The sequence below is a fragment of the Gossypium raimondii genome, chromosome 7 (genome assembly GCF_025698545.1).
Source record: "Gossypium raimondii isolate GPD5lz chromosome 7, ASM2569854v1, whole genome shotgun sequence".
NCBI lineage: Eukaryota > Viridiplantae > Streptophyta > Magnoliopsida > Malvales > Malvaceae > Gossypium > Gossypium raimondii.
In genome coordinates, this window is record NC_068571.1 from 35,421,062 (window position 1) to 35,437,411 (window position 16,350).

Here is a 16,350-nt window from a genome sequence, read left to right on the forward strand (position 1 = left end):
CTTAATGCCGGTGATACATTTCGGACTATAAGTCTAGCAAGCTCAAGAGCTGGTGTACCGAATCAGGTTTTAAAACCTAGCAGGCTAAGTGCCGGTGAATCCGTTTAAATTATGTGATAATATACAATTGATACCTCTATGATTTTGATTATATGAAATTGATGAATACATAAATGTTCAATCATATGATTTTAGTCATATTAACTTGATGAGCGTATACATATATACATATATTTGGTCTAAGCAATTGATAGATAAAAATATATGTATGCATTCGGCATAGGTGACTATAAGGGTATATATGTATGCATTCGGCATAGGTGAAAATAAGTGTATATATGTATGCATTCGGCATAAGTAGGTATAAGTGTATATGTGCATTCGCATTTATGGTTGATGAGTATATATAAAAAAATTATACTTTTGGTATATGTATTTGAACAATTGTATTTAAATAGATCCGATGAAGTGTGAACAATAAGTACTTTAGAAATTAGTATATCTGTTAATGATTATGCTAGTAACTTGATTATATGCGATAATGTATATACATTTGTCCGTTTATGTGTATTAGATAAATATACATCTTTTAGATTTAAACAAAATAACGCAATATAGAAATGTTTGATTAGTAATCATATTTGATATTTGTGATTTCAATAAATTTACTTAAAGAATTATATGATTCTTTTATATGTATTTTAGATATGTTATAGACTTACTAAGCTATAAAAGCTTACTTTGATTGTTTTTGTCCATTCGTTTTTTTATAGATTTTGGAGACGCGTTACGAGCTCGGGGATCATCAGCATAGTCTATCACACTATCGACTTCTTTTGGTATTTTGTTAAATATTTGAACTCGATCTTATGGCATGTATAGGTTTGAGTACGATGTTGGTTAGATTTTGATCGTAAATTATAAATAGCTATGCGAAAAAAAAGATTTAATTTTCATATTTGTGATCAGTTTGGTTTTAAAAATGGTTGTGTCTGTTCGGTAATGCCTCGTAACCCTACTTCGGCGACGGATATGGGTTAGGGGTGTTACAATAAGTACCCCTCATTAAAGTGAGAAGTTTTAAGCTTCTTATTCACCATTTCAATTTGAAGCATCGAGTAGCTATTTGGTTTTATAAAATAGAGATTGTTTTCTATCAATCTATTACAAAATAACCATCACTAAAAAAACATGCTGCAGAAATTAAGTTCCTCTTAACATGAGGCACATAATACACGTATTTTAAAACAATCTTCCTAAAATTATCAAAATGTAAAATAACTTCTCCCACTACTTCGACTGAAACATAGCTCCCATCTCTAGTTCGTAACAAGAGGCTCCTATCACGCAGACTTCTCATTTCACTGAACTTTTGTAAAGAAACACACACATAATGACTCAAAAATCAATAACCCAGTTGTCAATTGATTCTTCCACTAAGCAAGCTTCAACCAGAAAGAGTCTCATACATTTTCCTTTTTTAGCTAGGTAATCCTTATACTCATTGTAGTTTGATCTAAAGTTCCCTTTCATGCTGTAGAAGAAATATTAGATCTTTTTAGGATCTTTTGACTTGTTCTTCTTTATTCTCAAGACTCCACACAAACCAACGACCATTTAATGTTTGACCATCATGTCTAGCTTAAATATAATTTCTTGGGGAACTATTTAATAAGAGATGATCTTGAGTGTGTAACCATTGACTCAACACCCATCATGAACATACTTTTATTTTGTGAGTCATCTTGAGACAATCTCACTGAGAGTCATGCATGACTAGTTGTCCTTAAAAGGAAATCCCATCTATTGAACCCACATGATAAAGTTTACCTTGGGGTGCGACCAGGGTAGGAACCGAATCAAAATTTTATCATGCTATCACTTAGGGACCATCAATAGAGGTCGTAGGTATTGTTCAAAGACCCTCTCCCACTCAACATTTTAAAAACATACAATGTTTTTATCCCAAGTTTCAAGAAGGATCATACAATAGTCTTAGTGGAATTATTACCTAATCTATATAGCATGCTTCCAATATATGCATGACATGCTATGACAATTCTATAATATTCACATTCATTTATTCACAATAATCAGTCAATCATAAAAAAATAATTTTAATTCTCCACAGTTTTTTTAAGAGAAAAATCGAAGAAGTGAATGTAAACCGTGCACCAGGTAGGGTCCCAGGAAAGGGAGGTGAGCCATATTTGACAACTTAAAAACAAAGTATTTCCTTTCCAGAGCCAATCCTAGACATGCATCTTCTCATTACCACACTTCTTATTTTTTAATATATCAACCGTGGATCATCTCATACATATATATCAAACTTATAATATAATATAATATAATATAATATAAACATTATAAAACATATATAAAATGAGATGAGTAATTAAAATAAAATTGTCAGACAATGTTTCATTGTTCTATTTCTAGAAAATAAATGAAAAACAAAAATTATACAATTTTTCACCATAAGGAATTCCTTGGGTCTTTAACCGCCATCGCTCCATCTTCTACTCGTCATGGACTTCTTTTTGAAAAAATTACATTTAAGTCCTATGTCCGTTTTTGGCTCACAAGAATTCTATGAATTTAAAAAAAATAGTCCTACGTGGATATGATAGTTCATGGTCTATTTTCTAAGAACCACAACTTTGGAAAAAATAACAATTATATAACAAATATATAATATCGCATCCATTCCCATATATAACTCAAAACATGCATAAGATCTAAAAAGTGTCACTTTCTATGTAATCGAATCATTAAAAAAGAATAGAAATCTATTTTGATTACCTATTTATACATATAGATAGAACACAACCTGACTCTGATACCAATTGTTGGACAAATTAAATTTAGAAAACACAACAAAAATAAGTTTAAGGGAAAAAAACAGAGTTTTAAAAGTTTTTCCAAAGCTAGAACTTGGTTGTGATATTTAAAGTAATAAACACTTAATCAAAATTGTACCTATTCAATTAATCTAGGATGAACGCTTCGACGGAGTACTCTTCTCCACTATCCTCAAGCTCACATATGCCGAGTGTGGACTCGTTTCGAATTAGAAAATTTTTCACAAAATTACCAGTGGGTACTTTTGCAATTTCTCTAAAATTTGGGATCAAGTTGTAAATATGAAAAATATCTTTAGAAATTTTCTAAAATAATTTCTTCAAATGATTTTCTCTCTACAACTTTTTCTTGAATTTAAGTTTGTGAAAAATAATGACCCAAGATAAATATTAGATTAACTTTACTATTAAATCTATTAAATTAATATTAAAATATGAAGATAAGTATTAAATTAAATTTAATATTAAAGCTATTAAAATAATATTATTTTTGGAATAGCTAATCTGAAATTAAATTATCCGATAGAGCTCTAGTAGGAGTGTAATTCTTCCACTACTCAACCACCAAAGGACCACTCACTGGCCACCAAAATGTTGCCCCCGCAACTGTCAACACCATAGTGCCTGGTGGTGGAGGCATGACACCCTTACGGCATCTTGAGCCAGTTCGGTTGTTGTCGGTTCGATCTGGGTTAGTGATGACTTGACCGATTCGGTCTAGCTACTAGTTGGACTGTCGGTATAGTTTCACATACTAGGCTCGGTTCGATCAATTTTTTGGTCTCGATCTCAATTTTGGGTTCTCGAGCCCAATATTTGATCTCAAGTCCAATTTTCAAGTTCAATTACTTATCGGTCCAATTGTTTGACTTGAAAATTAATTTCCAAAAATATCATATTAATTTTGATTAATTAAATTTTACTTTATTAAAATTATTTTTCTCAAAAATCACTGAGATTTTTTAAATTTAATTTTTCAAGAAATTTTTAATCAAATTCTCTGTTTGAACAATTCTCACGACCGCCTAATTTAATTCCACATCAAATAAAACAAATCAATTACATTATTTCCAAAGTCGTAGAATTTTCTTCTAATTCAAATGCATTCTGATCGAGCTTTTGTTGAGCTAGAGGAGGGACCAATCAGACATATACAATTAGGCTCTAGTAATAGCAATTATATCCAAAAGCATCGTTTCGATAATTTGCAATTACTTAATCATGGAATTAGTCCTCAAGAAGTACCATGATTGGAAAGTCCTTATTGTATACCTTTTACGAAAGTAATTCATCCAACTGGTTTGTCCAATGACCTCGTCATGTGTGTGTTACCCTCATATGATATCCTTGATTCCTTTGAGTTAAATTCGTTCACTCAATACAATCCTATTTTATCTCATTGTCATCATTGTGTCTTCTTAATGATTAATATGATCACTGTCAAGAAATAATTAATTCACAAAGTGATTAATTCACTTGTATATTTATCAATGATTAATTCACAAAGTGATTAATTCACTTATATGTCATCACAACTGATTAATATGATCCTTTGAGTTAAATCAGTTTCATAATATGAAACATTGTAAAACTTAAAAATTTCTCGAGGGATGACATACACCTTTGTACCCCTTACTGTTATAGTTTCCCAAACGACATCATACGGTCTCTTAGACTCTTGATCCTAAAAGATGCATAGAAGTCTTGGACAACTGCGATAGTAACGCATTCTTTTACGGCTACGCAAAATCGATCCCATCTATGATACCGAACTAGCACCCAAATTTCTTTACAAAGGACCAATAAAGGCTCGAAACCCTTTTCTTGGATGAATGTCTTCCATTGTAGTTCTAGAAAGTATTTTTTGTCATTCGTGTTTTAAAATTTAGAGGGGTTTGTAACCACCAGTGCCTCTTGTTTTTTTGGTTCTTTTAGACTTCCTGGGAGGCATTTTCAAATATATTTGGCTAGGTGAACTAATAATCAAACTTTATGTTTCAAAAACGCAAAATGAAATGTAACAATAAAGTTCTAGAAGGAAACCTGTTAATATTGAATATTCGTGATTCCTTTCAAGAATTCATTGCAATTTCGTTGTTGATGTGGAGCTTACACCTGCACAAAAGAGAGAGAGAGAAAAGAAATCATATTAGTAGTACAAAGAAGAAAAGAACAATGAAGAATAGGAAATAAGGTTTGAAGTTGGGAAGGGTTTTAAAGAGGTTCAAAGTGTTTTGAAGTTAGAAGAGTATTAGGATTGTGTTAATAGTGTTTTGGTTTGAAAAGAATTAGTGTTTTAGGTTAGAAAGTTGGGTAAAAATAGGGTTTTGACTGTCGTATTGTTCAACAAGTCGGGTCAACCCTGTAAAAATTTGCAACGATGTGGCGACATAGGGGTTTTGTGTCGCAGCACCCTTGGAAGTCTTCCGATGTCATAACACACCTTGAAATTTTGAGAGTTGGGGCTATTGTCTTCGATGTTGCAACACTTAGGTACTCGTGTCGCAACATTGACTTAATTTTTGAAAAAAATTATTCTAGACTCAGTGTTGCAACACAAAGATATCGTGTTGCGAGCCCGATCTTGTTTTGGCCTTTTTCTCTTGAATTTCAAGGTGTTCAGTACATAAATATCCTAATTCTAAGAAATGTAAAGAAAATTAAGTCCTAATCTACCTATTTAGGCCCATTCCTATCCAATTACTAATATTTAAGTCTATTAAAATACAATAATTTACAAAAAGTTTAAAATAATGTAAGGAAGATCAGGTGTTGCTGCCAGATTCGTCTCTCAGCTCTGTTAGTCTATTCATAGACGCTTCATTTATTGGTTGTCTATCAGAATTGGTCCAGCCTCCATCGTGCCACTCCACCTTACTCCATTTGTCCTGTTCTTTGTACCTAATCTTTCGACCTGCATGAAGCATAGAAAATACCCTTCCTTGATCAAGGTTTCTAGGGAAATTTACAGATGTATTATAACATGTTCTCCCTAAATATATTCTACATTCCTTATTCTATTAGTGACCACATTTAAAATTTTCAATTTCACCATTGATTTTCATGATTAATTCATTGTTTTCTAAATCGATGGTTGACCTAGATGTGGCTAAGAAAGGTCTCCCTAGCAGAATAGGTATCTCACGGTCTTCCCCGAAGTCTAAAATTATGAAATCGACCAAGATGATAAAATCACACACCTTTACCAACACATCTTCGAGCACCCCTTTCGGTTGAACTGAAGATCTATTATAACTATAGTGTGATATGTGTGTTCTTGAGCTCCCTTAACCTATGTTTCTTATATATCAATAAATACATTAAATTAATATTGGCTCCTAGGTCACATAGGGCCTTACTGAAATGAATGTTCCCTATCTTTATTGGAATAGTAAAACTTTCGGGGATTTTAATTTAAGGGGTATTTGTTTGGTAATGATCGTACTACAGGATGCATATAGGTTAACTTACTCTTTCGTTTTAATTTTCTTACGCCTAGCCATTATTTCCTTTAAAAATTGAGCATACTTAGGAAATTTTTCGATTAGTTCGATGAGAGGTAAATTAATGCTAAGCGATTTAAATAAGTTTAAAAAACTTACGAACTTCGCTTCATCCCATTTCAACTTGTCCTCTAGCCGTAAAGGGAATGGTACCTTTTTAAGTACAGGTTTTACGTTTTGTTTGGCTTCCGACTCAACTGCTAGCTCGACTACCTTTTCTGGCTTTGGTTTAGCATCATAGTTTTGAGGGATTTCGTCTTGAAGATCTCTAGCTTCCCCATCACCTTCCTCTTGAGTAGGGCTATTCAGGCTACTCAATACTTTACCTGACCGGAGCGCTATTGCCTTCACTTGCTTCTTCCCTTCTCTTCGCGGATTATTTTCAGTATTGTTTGGAATGTCCGTACCAATTTTTCGTTTGATGTCTCCCACCATGCTCATTAATTGGCTCATTTGATCTTCGAGTTTTGTTAATGTGGTTCGTGTCTTACAACTGTTCGCATTGACTGCATCTCTCCCTCAAATCGATCCAGTCATTGACCACAAACTAGTCTATCTTTTGGGTTGGCCCTTTCCTGAGGTTTCTACAAATATAGAGGTTGGTAAGTAATATTTTGTTTAACTAGGTTAGGACCGTTACCTCCTATTTGATTGCCACCCCATCTTAGATTTGGGTGATCTCCCCAACTAGGATTATAAGTATTTGAATAGGGATTTCCACCCCCATTCCTAATGTAATTTACATTCTCGGTTGGGTTCTTAGGATACTGGCCAACTGGTCTATCTGCACCATATATTGTGGACCTACTAGATGTTGACTAGATCTGGGTAAGTTTGTCCAAAATTTGTTGATACTTGTCTTCCATATGGACAACTTTAACTGTGGATGGTCTTTGGCCATAAGTAAATCGCCCATTTAGCCATTGGCAGGAATTCATTACCATGTTTTCTATCAGATCATACACATCTTCTTATGTCTGGTTTATCAAAGTTCCTCCTACGGCTCCATCTAGTCCTAATCTTGATTGTACATCTAGCCCATTATAGAACATCTGCAATCGTAACCAATCAAGTAAACCATGGTGAGGGCATCTTTGTACCAGCGACTTGAATCCTTCCCAAGCTTTGTGAAAGTTTTCTTTCTCTAATTTCTTAAATATGGCAATCTCTCTTCTCAGTTGGATCGTTTTGCTAATAGGAAAAAAAATGTATGAGAAATTCTTTGAAAGTTCGTTTCATGTCTTGATGGATCCTGGTGCATGCGAGTCTAACCAAGAGAAAACGTTATCTATTAAGGAGAAAGGGAACAACCAAAGATGAATAGCATCATTTGTGACCTTGTTAGACTTAAAGGTATCACAAAGTTGGAGAAATCATTTTATATGCTAGTTCGGGTCCTCCTTTATTGTCCCTTTGAACTATAGGTTATTTTGTATCATCTGGATCATTGTCGGCTTTATCTTAAAATTATTTTGGTTATAGTCGGCCTTGTGATGCTACCTTGTACTGCGTCAAAGGTTGGTAATGTGTAATCTCCCAGTGTGTGTTCCTCTTGAGCCATCTACTGCTTTAGCGGTAATTGCGATAGTGGTGGTGGTCGATCTAGCAATTTAAGAATATCAAAAAATGAATTTTCGTGTTGTGGATTGACAGTAGCAGGTGGGTTATTCTGCATCTACTGTTGTTGTTGTCCACGATTTCTATGAATAACTCTTTCTAGATTAGTGGTCGGCTTTATGGGTGTGCCCTTATTTCAAGTCATGCACTAAAACCACAAAGAAAAAGCAAAAATGCAAGTAAAGAAAAAGAAAAACAACTAAAAATTAAAATCGTATCTATAATTTAAAATTTTTCTAATTATTCTATTAAACATAAAAAATTAAACTAATCTAGTGGCGTTGCCTCCCAGGCAACGACGCCAGCAACTTGATTGCCTCCAGACATACTAACGTATAGAGTGTAAATCCTGCAACCAAATATAATCGTTAGGTAGTTTCTGCAAGTATACGGTCAGGTTGTAATATAGATTTATAGAACGAAGTATTTGAGTACTCTGAGAATTGTATCCAAGGGAGGCGAAATTAAACTAATTCTAATCTCTACGTTAATAGATCTAATTAGTAATTTAATTAAACTATATTACGATGAATCCTAGGGTGATGAAAAATCATATTTTATAGAAATAATTAAAATGCATAAAAACAAAGAAGAGAAAATAATTTATAAATTTTATCAATTCTAAGGACAGAAGACTAACTTATTTCAGTGGTCAAAACTAACTCCTTTTTTTGGGTTCTACTCAATCAACTAGTCATTAACCTAACAGGATCTCTCAATCTTCCACTAAACTAATGAGTCGACAAGAATTACTTATCTCTCGACCTCACAGTCTAGACCGATTTTGGGTTCATTCCCACCTAGATGACTTTCTAGGGTTGTCAGGCCTAGGGTTTTAAGTTCTCCCTATCCTAATCAGCTGATCTGCTGGGAAACCTTACATAAGAGTTAATTACTCCCACATCTACTCGCTAATCTCCTATAAAAGGGTTAGTTCCTTATGGATCTAATAAACATCATATTCCCTGCAAAGAGTCGATTGTTTCCACAAATCATATTCCTCGAAGAACGAAAAAGAAACTAAAATAAAATTACAATGATAAAAGAAATCTAAGTACAAAATAAACTAGAAAGAAATTGAAAATAAAACTAAATGAAAGACGTCTACTAAAACTTGAATAAAAGTTGTCTATGAAGTGTTTAGAGTTGTCTATTTATAAGCTTAGGGTTAGTCGTCGTCTGTTGACTTAATTCGACTGACGTTTTTGCACTAAAGTTTGTTGTGCGGATCAAAATGCCCTTGGCTCATTAATTTTTCCCGTCAAAGCGGTGTCACGACTCCCTTTGACTTGTGTCGCTACACTGATGGTAGTTTACGAGCTAAAGCTTGATTACAGGGTTGTGTCATGACCCCTTTGGGTATGTCGCGACATTGAAGGTAGTTTGCTCGTTTTGAGTGCTCTGCTCATTATGTTGCAACATCAACACTTTGTGTTGCAACATCGCGACCAGTCTCGTTTTCTTATGCCTTCGAATGATGTCCTACACACTCACCGAATACGATAGCCTTCCTTTAGGCCTATTTTGGCCCTTAAGGTCATATAAATGACTCAAATTACACTTCTTATTATTTATGAACTAAAAATGGAAACTAAGTAAAAATATAACTAAATTGCATTTATACGAGCTCTTTAAGTATAGAAAAATGGTTTAATCTGCTACAACGAACTGTGATAGATTAGATTAGACTCTTAATATCACTTACCTTAATGTATAATTTTGGTGTTCACCAAATGGGTGTTAAAACTGCATTTTTAAATGGTAAATTGGAAGAGGAAGTGTACATGGAAAAACCTAAAGAATTTGTTGTTCCAAGACAGGAGCATAAGGCATGTAAGCTTGTTAAATCTCTATATGGACTTAAACAAACCCAAAGTAATGACACCAAAAGTTTGATAAGGTTGTTCTACCTAATGGCTATAAAATAAATGAATCTGATAAGTGTATATATAGCAAATTTGAAAATGGAAAAGGTATCATAATTTTATTATATGTAGATGACATGCTAAAATTTGGCACATATTTGGAACAAATAAAAACACAAAGAAATTTTTCTCAAACAACTTTCCTATGAAGGATATGGGTGTAGCAGATGTTATTCTTAGGATTAAAATAACTTGAGAGGAAAGCACTATAGCTTTATCACAATCACATTACATTGAAAATGTGCTTAAAAGTTTTATCTTTTAATTTTATACCAACATCTACACTCATGAATCCTCAAATAAAATTAGTATCTAATGCTAGTAGAAAAATTAATCAATTGAAATATACAAGTCTCAGTTGTCTTATGTAAATAATGACTTGTACAAGACCAGAAATTGCATATGTTGTTGGGAAATTAAGTAGGTACTCAAGTAATCCAAGTAGTTTGCATTGACAAGCTTTGAATAGAGTACTTAGGTGTTTAAAAAAAATATTAACTATTTATTGTTCTATAATTGATATCCTTTAATTTTAGAAGGGTATTCGAATGCTAGTTGGATTACAAGTTTGGAAGATCATGCTTCTACTAGTGGATAGATCTTCATTCTTGGTGGATGAGCCATTTCTTAGGGTTCTAAGAAACAAAAATTTATTATTGATTCCACTATGGCAGCCAAATTTCTTGCATTAGCCGTTGCATCTAAAGAAGCAGAATGGTTAAGAAATTTGCTTTATGATGTACCTCTATGGCCTAAAACAATTTCAACTATTTCTATCCGTTGTGATAATGAGGCTACTCTAGCAAAGGTATATAACCAAGTATATAATGGAAAGTCTAAACACATTAGATTAAGACATAGCTATGTCCAACAATTAATCTTTGATGGAGTGATCACTATTAATTATGTGAAGACAAGTGAAAATTTGGTGGATCCTTTGATAAAAAGTCTTGCTAGAGATGTACTCAACAAGACCTGAAAAGGAATGGGACTCAAACCCATTAATTAGAATCACCCAAGATGGAAACTTGATTCAACTCTTGGTATAACGTTAAGTTTTAAGTTTAATGAGACAAAGTACATAATTAGTATGTGATTGCTAGCACTACAAATAAATGAATCCTAAGATTAAAGTGCTAGGTACCCGTAATGGTAAGGGAAGGATGAGTAATATACTCTTAATAGACTCATAACATACATATGTTAAAGTGTTATAATTACAAAAACACTCTTGATGGGGTCTACCTATCTTAGTGGAAGTGTGGTCGGTTCTAGAAGCTAAAGAGCTTGGCTCTGACAACACTCATGAAAAGAGGACACAAACACATGGCCATTATAGTGTCTCTAGATACTATGCATTGATCGGTGTTGAAATCATTATGTGAGATGTGTTCAATTAATCAAATGGAATAATTGGTTCAAAGCTTAGTCTACCATGGAATTTCGATTAACTTTAACATGTTTTCACTAAGTGAAGGCTCAATCGTAAGACACCTTCATTTATGCAAATTGATTTCAAATATTATCAAAATCTAAAATATTTTGAAAATGGGGAGATTGTTGGAAGATTTTCAAATGTTTATAGTGTTCCAATAACTATAAATGAAAGGGTGTAATTAATCAAAAGTTATATCTTCTTGGTTATTGATAAAGAATTATGACTATTCAAAAATATCATTTGAATAGTTATGTTTAATCAAGAGATATAAGATGAATAATTATGTCTCTTTTAAAGATATTATTTAGAAAAGACACCTATTGAAAGATGTCTCTATAAAGAGACATGAAAATTCCTATAAATAGGAATGAGATATCATTTGGAAATCATACCAATAAGTTCTAAAAATACATTCTATCTTTCCTCCATCTTCTAATATTATTAGATTGTTCTATAAAGAGCTATTGTAGAAATTCTTTATAGAAATTGAATTTTTTTGTTATACATTGCTTAGTGCTTACTATTTAAGTCAATGCAAAACGCAAATAATCATCATGCTTTATTGCATTCTCGAGGTTCATTTGCTTGAAACTCATTTGCACACCATTATAGGTAGGGGTGAATAGAACCTTAAAGATAGTGGCTTGATACATGCCTTAGAGCCTTGTCTTATTTCTTCGTTTTTTGTTCGACTTGTTGTTTGTGTTGCTTTTGTGTGTTCGATATTTTCCTCATTGAATTTTTGTACTAACAAATTTCTCATATGGAACTTGGATAATCAACTAATAAAACCTGAAGTGGTAAGTTGAGTCCTTCATTTGGTAAAAATTAATAAACTGATTAAAATATGGCATGAATGAGCTAGGTAAGGTATTTCATTGAAGGACTCAACATTAATAAGGACGTAGGATAAGTTTGATTATCCTTGTTACTTACTGAGCTTTTAAAGCTCACGCGTTAGTGGTTTAAAACGTGTAGATATGGCCTTGTCGAGAAGTCGCTATGATAGCTTGGGAGCATTGCATCACCAGACAAACTTTTAAGGTTGTATTTTAAATATTTGAATGTTATTTGAGTTAAATTAGGTGGCATGTATACAAAGCTTCATTTTGTATGTAAGGTTGTAAGGTGGAATAGCATGTTTAAATTCTTTATAGTTTTCTTAACCATTGTGAATGTTATTCTACCCATGAATGTGTTTATGCTTTGTAATTGAGTTTAAATAATTTTAAATTTTGATTTATAATGTTTTGATTCATAATGAAATGATATAGTGATGTTTGGTTATGTTTTTAAAGTGTTTTTTTACCTATTTTCAGTTTCAGGGGCCCAGGGTCTAGTACCCTTATCATAGACATCACACTCGAACAAGTCAGTAGCTGAAATGTTATAGTACGTGGTCTAGGTACCGATACCTAGGGGTTAGGTATCGATATGAGGCTACTGCACTATTTTGGTTGTTTTGAGCTCCCCAAAGCTGGTATTTAACCTCGAACACCTCCGATCACTCGAAAAGTGTTTCTAAATGCTTCTAAGTTGATTTTAAAACCTTGAAGTTATTTTTATGTTATTTAATGATTTTATTTAAATTGATTAAATTTTTAATATATTATGAAACTTTTATATTTCTCAAGTCGAAAGACTTCGTTTTAGCCGACAAACTTTGAACTTTTTTTATAACTTGGATGTGCCCCATCTAATAACTCAAAGTGTTTTAAGATCACATTTAACTCGTTCTTAAATATTGAAAATTGTTTTAAAATATTTTACAATGTTGATAAATGTATGCATTTATAAAAGAAATATATATAAAAGTTTTTGAACACGGTTACCTTTGTGTATCAAAATATATACCTTTTGTCAAATACAAATATCAAATTTAAAAAAACACAAGTACCACATTAAAAATATTAAACTTAAATATCAAATTATATATTAAGTCATTATTTAATTAACAGTAACTTATAGAAAAGATGTATTTTGAAGCAGTCTAGAAAATTCAACCATTAATTAATTTAATTTTTTGAAAAGAAAAAACTATTAATTAATTTCATTCAAAATATTATATTAATGATTTTTTTTGTGCATACATGTAAATAATTTGTAATCAAACTAGAGGATGTTTTGAACTTTGTGTGTTGGTCTGATGGTCAGGATATTCATTGTCTCAGGTGTGGTATTCATTGTCTCAAGTGTGGCTTAGGCTTGAGTCGCACTAGTAGCATTGTTGTTAGGGCTTTACCTTCCTCTTATAGTTCACCAAAAAAAAATTGGAGGATGTTTTTTTAAATATTGAGGTTTAAAAGTTGATGCAATATTGATTAATAAAATGGGCTAGATTAGTAATATATACAAAAAAAAAAGTTAAATAGGCCTTTTTTTTATAGAAATAGACCGATTTTGAAGAGTGTGTGTGAAAGTACGTCTAGCGCTGCCAGGAAAGCGCACCCACTTTGAATTGCATTTCTTTTTTACTTTTATAATATAATTAGTATCTTTGGTCAGATGATTAAATATTAATGGTTTTGTTTTTGAGTCCGGGGTTCGATTCTTCTCCCACTCACATTTGTATTTTGTATTTCATATTGTTTTAAACTTTTTATTATTTTTAATCAATAAATATATTGTTTTAATTTTTTTATTTTTAGTTCATCTTTTAATTAATATCTCTTTTATTCATAAAATTAAATAATTATTACAAATATAATTATTTTAGTAAATATAATTTTTATATGTGTAATATTTAATTTTCAATCCATATCATAAGTGTAGTAAATTTTAGTATTATATATTTTTGTATGTGTATTTGAAATATTTCACATATAAACATAATGGTATTTGAAATAATTAATTAAAATATTTCACATATAAAAATATTTGAAATATCATACCCACAATGTAGATGAAAAACAATGATATTTGAAATATTTTACATATAAAATAATAATTATATTTGAATAACTATTTCATCTTACAATATTAGAAATCACCATACCCACAATATACGTAGAGAAAATAAATATTTGTATATAAATATTATAAAGAAAATATATCAAAAAATTATTTGATGTTTATATTATATATAAAGGAGTTATTAATTTCAAATATTTTTAACATAATGATATATGTAAAATATATATTTTTATTATATAATTACATATTTATTATTTGATTTTTCATTAAAAAGATATCAATTAAAAGATGAATTAAAAATAAAAAATTGAAAACAATATATTTATTAATTAAAATAAAAGCATGAAATAAAAATTACAAATGTGTTTAGAAGAGGGGAATTGTACCGAAACTCAAGGATAAAATTATTATTATTTAACCATTTAACCAAAGGAGCTAATATGTTAAAAACATTAATTAAAAATAATAAAAAGCTTAAAACAACATAAAATAAAAAATACAAATGTGAGTAGGAGAAGAATCAAACTTGAGACTTAATGATAAAACCACTAATATTTAACCACCTGATAAAAAAAACTAACTATATTAAAAAAAATCAAAAAATAATATTTAAAGGGAAAGCGCATCCAGCTGCCTTTCCTGCTGCCTAATCAGAAAACAAGTCCAACTTTCATACACACTCTCTAAAATCGATATATTTCTTTAAAAAATGACCTATTTAACTAATAAACTTTTTCTTTTTGACATATATGATTAATTTATCCTATAAAACGCTATGGATTTTAAAATCTTTCATTATTTGAAGCTACTAAGTATAAATATGTTCGAGGCACGTATGTTTAACTTTTCTATATATTTAAATAATTATATCTTATATTAAAATTTTAAAATATGTGTCAAATATAAATACTTAAAAAAACACCTAGCTTTTCATCCATTATTTTGATATTTATATAATATGAAACATATTAAAAAAATCAAGTGGCATACCTTTTATTATTTCCAATAATGAGAAACAGTAGTTAAATCATAAATTACATATTTCTTCTACTTCAGTTAGTATTCATGATTTTATTTGAATTAAAATTGCAGTTAAATTAAACTATCAGTCCCTATAATATTAATAAGTTGCAAACTTAATCTTTATATTATTATTTGATATTTTTAGTTCGCGTGCTTTTTGGATTTTAAAATTTCAATTCTGACCAAAAGGTAGTTATTAAATTCGGTAATTTAAATTTTACTATTTCTAAAATCTTATGCGAAAAATATTATCACATGTGTCATACCATATAGGCTAGTTATTTTCACATAATATTCACATACACACAAAAAATGAAGCCACTTTAGTTGACGGACTTAATAACTACCATTTAAGCTAAGACTAAAATTTTAAATTTTGAAAAGTATAGAAATTAAAAATGATTTATTCAAAGGATAGAGACTAAATCTTCAACTTAAACATAGTACAAAACCAATAATAAATTTTGATGTAACCAATTTAATTGTTGTTGTTTGGCTTTGTAACACCCCAAACAAGACTTGGAAGTTCAGTCGGATCAGGAGCGTTATAGTGGTCGCTAGTGCGACCCTCTCAATCGATCATATTGCCAATTTTGGAAGGGATGAGGAGTAGAGTTTTCTTTTGATTTCTTTGATCATTCTTTGATTTTCCAGCAAGATAAAATGATTTCTAACCATAATCTATAAGGTCTAAAAATTGAAAATTATTGTTTTTATTTTTATTTCATTTTTAGCATTTTTCAAGGTAAAGTGAGAAAGCTTTGAATCTATTGTTTCTTTATGTTATTAGATTTGAGTTTAGAATCAAGTGGGATAGTTGAATCTTAAGTTTGATCTTAGTTTTGATAGAGTTCTCTAAAGATGCCTTGGTTGAGTGCTTGGAGAGTTTTAGAGAAAGAGAGAGCTTAGGAGCTAGTGTTGTTAACGATTTTGAGTGTTTAGGAGTTTCTAAACTTCATTTTGAGGTTAGATTTTGATTTCAAATGGGTTAGATTGGAGTTCTCTTGAGTTGTCAAAAAAGGTGAGAAAATATTTCACTATATCAGTTTGCATCTCACTAATAGTTT

General features: G+C 31.0%; 1 non-coding gene across 1 annotated transcript; it reads left to right on the forward strand.

Moving 5' to 3' along the window:
* Nucleotides 1-7,441: 7,441 nt before the first annotated feature.
* Nucleotides 7,442-7,548, forward strand: LOC128042740 (small nucleolar RNA R71). Its single transcript, XR_008198252.1, has one exon. It is a non-coding gene; the product is annotated as a small nucleolar RNA R71 (small nucleolar RNA).
* The last annotated feature ends 8,802 nt before the right edge of the window (nt 7,549-16,350 follow it).